The sequence below is a fragment of the Desmodus rotundus genome, chromosome 5 (assembly GCF_022682495.2).
Source record: "Desmodus rotundus isolate HL8 chromosome 5, HLdesRot8A.1, whole genome shotgun sequence".
NCBI classification, from domain to species: Eukaryota; Metazoa; Chordata; class Mammalia; order Chiroptera; family Phyllostomidae; genus Desmodus; species Desmodus rotundus.
In genome coordinates this window covers 24,982,072-24,986,180 of record NC_071391.1, presented here as the reverse complement: position 1 = coordinate 24,986,180, position 4,109 = coordinate 24,982,072, and positions in this window count along the sequence as shown.

Here is a 4,109-nt window from a genome sequence, read left to right as displayed (position 1 = left end):
GGTGGCCTTGGATAAATCACTCCTCTCATTTATGTGCTGAACGGGAGAAAACAAGTCAACAACTGATGCATGCAAAAGCATTCGGAGGTGATGGATGGAGACATTACGGTGCATTTCGTCAATGGCATGCCATTAGAGAAAACCATTTCATAGAGTAAATTAAGAAAAACAAACCGGCTACGTGACATACTTGAAATTGCCACTGGCCGGACCGGTTTTCCTCCTGCAGGAATGAAGCTGCTTGGACTGACATTATCATTATCACTCGGGCTCCCTTTCCTAGGTCAGCTGCCTGTGCTCCTCTGAGACGTATACTCCCAGCCTCCACTTCCCTGTAATGATGGCCACTCACATAACTGGGGACACCTGTGTATCACAGAGCCTGCGCTGTCTTGACTATTATTTGTGTTACCGCTATTTAACTTCATGCATCAATATGGTATTTTCTTCACCAAGTCATACAAACCTTTATTGGCAAAATCCGGGTCTTACAAATGAAACTTACCAACACAGCACTGGGCTTATAGTGTTCAGTAAATATTTGTTGATTTTACCTGTGATTAATTTCTCCTGTCTTTCTCACATACCTGACTGTTGTTTGCCAAACACTGAAACACTGATTAATTCATTATGAAAGCATTGCTTCAGACTCAGGTTCTGGGAATGCAGAGACAGACTTGGTTCTGACCTCAGGGAGCTCAGGCACATAAGCAACAATCAGAACCTCGTGCAGGTAGAATCATGGGTGGGGAGCGGAGTACCAAATATTGCCGTTCTGGGTACTTGCAGGGCAATTCCGGGAAGGCTTTCGGAAAGAGTAGTCCCTTTAAGATGAAGCAGTTGTTAGCTAAGCATTATAGCTGGTGTGTGACAGGGCATGTTAGTGAGGCCAAGCATGGAGCATTGGGTTCCAAGTCATTCGCTATTGCAGGTGCTTCGACTGCAAAGCTCAACCTATTCCCAAGGTCATCCCCTAAGGTCAGGGTAGAAATGGGCTATGAAATCACAGGCCCTTTCCCTTGGTACGCAGGCTCTGAGAGCATTCGGATGCACCTCACGGTAGCTGCGGCTTCATAAAAATCAGAGCTGATTGATGGGAGCATGCTCTCTGCCTTGGTGAGTTTAGTCTACCCGTGCTTTTAGTACCACTGTGGCTGTGCTTCCTAATGGAAATGCATTTCTCACTCTCACCATTACCCAGATATAGATGCTCTTGGCTATAAAAGGCCATTTACCTCAAGATCTTCGTCTTGTAAGGCATCCCTAATTCAGGAAGGAAACGAGGAGTTGAGAAGAACCCACCACAAATGTTTTGTCAGGTAGTTCACAGAGAGAGAGAGAGAGAGAGAGAGAAAGAGAAATTTAAAGAGCTCAATTTATGTTTGGCTTCAGTTTGCAGCTCCATTACCCTGACTCAGAGTCCCGTTCAAGGAATTCACTTTCTCTTGTGGAGGGCTTTAACACAGAAAACAAATAAACTAAACGTTTCTTTTTGCTGTTTTTTTTTTCCTTTAAGAAATGATGATTGACAGTATAATAAAATCTCTTATTTATTTAATAACTCATTGGGCCCAGGACCATATTCAAATTATCATATCAACTCTGACAAATCCATTGTGAGCTGGGAATTACTCCCATTACACAGGTGTGGAGTCAGAGGCAGAGAGGAGTAAAGCACCATGTCCAAGGTACCCAGATGGTAGAACTGGGATCTGAAAACAAGATGCCTGATTCCAGCGCTGGGGGCTTTTATGACACTCAGTGCCTTCCAGATCAAATATTCACGTATATGTTAAAACACATGACAAGGAGCTGTCAAAGTGCAGAGGTAGACATAGTGGAAACCATGCACCCATCAATTTTAGGAGGAGGAGCTGGGTGCCCATCAGAGTTGCCATAGATGGACTGGTTGAAGGGAAAGCGAAACCTCATGGGAACACTCAGAGGTCAGGTTCTGAGGTTTCTTTCAAATAATTTGGTTTAATAAGAATAACAAGCCACAGATAAGTGGCTCGTTCTCTGCTGTAAAATCACATTATGTCTGGCCAAACTGATCTCTCCATCCAATTACTCCTGAATGACAAGCTGAAAAAGCGTTTCATGCTCAAAACGGCCACTATGGGGTTATCTCTTCAATTTGCTGTGTGACTGTGGTAGAGCCACTGACCCTCTCTGAACTTCTCATGAGCTGCAGAGGCTGGCTTCATTCTGGCACCAGGAAAGAGGGAAGCTTCACAGAGAGGCTTTTGAATCAGTGTGGTTTCTCTTCCATGGAAAGGCAGTATGGGAGCAGAGAGGTAGAAGTGATATATTCAAAAGGAAGAAGTGGTTTTAAACTTCTGGAAGAGCCATGCTAGAGAGTGGGCACACCTGCAGTAATCCTGCTACTTCACTAAGAAGGAGAGCCCTAGTCGGGTGGCTCATTTGGTTGGGGTGTCGTCCCATACATCTAAAGGTTGTGGGTTCGATCCCAGCCAGGGCATGTCGCTAGGCTGCGGGATCGATCCTTGCTTGGGGCATGCACGGGAGGCAACACATTGATATTTCCTTCTTACATTGATGTTTCTTTCTCTCTCTCTAAAATTAATAAATATAGCCTCAGGTGAGGATTAATAAAAAGAAGCAGGGGTAAAAACGTTTTTCATTAAGAGGTTGACCTGCAGAAATGGGCCTGAAGCCTCCTGGAAAACCACCCACTAAGACTCAGAGAAGCAAAGACGGTCCAGGCCTGAACCCTTAGCACGCGAGCCTCCTGCCCCGATCTGAGCAGTGTTCTCAAATGCCTCAGCCCTCAGTCCAACTGCACACTGCAACTTAATTCACTTTGGTTTAATAATTAAACAAAAAGTACCTAACACGTCGAGGAAAGTGAGAATAGGGCAGGAAAAGATAGTGGGGAACCAAACTAATATATGGACGTGAACTCTGTCAAAGCAGCAGTTCCTCGCTAGATAAGGGTTGGGGGAGGGGGACATTAATCTGGGCACAGCAAGTGTTTTATCTGCAACTGACAAATCCCAAACCCTCCAAGCTTCTGTTTCTCCTTACTTAAGACCTGGGTCACAGTATTTATTTACTTAAGTGATGGAGATGAAGGCAGGCTTAATGCTGGCCACCTGTCAGAATAACAGCAAAGGGCCTCTTTAAGGGCAGTTCAGCGACCCCCAGCACCCAACACAACAAAAAGGGATTGGGAGAAAAGTGTAGGAAAAACAACTCACTGATTGAGCTTGCAGGAGATGGTGAGATGGAAGGTAAAGTCTCTAAGGGGAGAGAGATGCTGAGATCCACAGGTGCCATTTAAAGCAGCAGGAGAGCAGACAGGCCCCTTCCCATTTGGCGATGAGAAGGGATTTTGCAATATGATAACCAAACTGAAAAGTCAGGCTCTCTTACCTGCCTCTTGCAAATGCCCTTGGGGTTCTTCATACTTCTTTTTGAAGAGAGGTTCGTCACAGTTTCCCAGGAAGGCAAACACATTTTCTCAGAAATAATGCCACCTGTGTGCTCTAGAGGGTGAGGAGTCAACAGACAGGTCCTGCCTGGAGAAGCTTGAGGCAGCATGGCGAACCTCGACCGTGGAACACACACGCACCACCTACTGGATGGCAGGCAGCAATCTCCATATTAACGCATGTAACAACCTAAAATGACTTCACCATCACCCTCGTTTTACAGAGACGGTAATACACTTGGCCAAAGGCAGCCAGTGCTAGAGGGAGGTGGGGCCAGGCCCGGCAGGCATGCGGGCTGTGGGCCTCCTGCTCTCACCCACTGTGCTGGGCAGCCAGCGGAGAGGAGGTGGTCTGGCATGACACAGTCACAAAGCTAGATTGCTGGGAGCTGCAGCCTCTCCTACCTGAGGAATAGGAAATGTCCCACCTCAGTTTTATATCAGCTCTGATTTCTGTTCCTGCGACAGCGTGATGAAAAGGGCATGAGTTAGGGAGTCAGAAAGACTTGTTTCTGAAACTTCCATTTTCCTAGGGAAGTTATTCAACTTTTGGAGCCTCAGTTTCCCATCTAGAAAGCAAGGCTTTATCTCAGGGTTTTGTGAGGATTAGAAACAAAATATGGGACCTATTCAGCAGAGCGCCTGGTCATGGAAA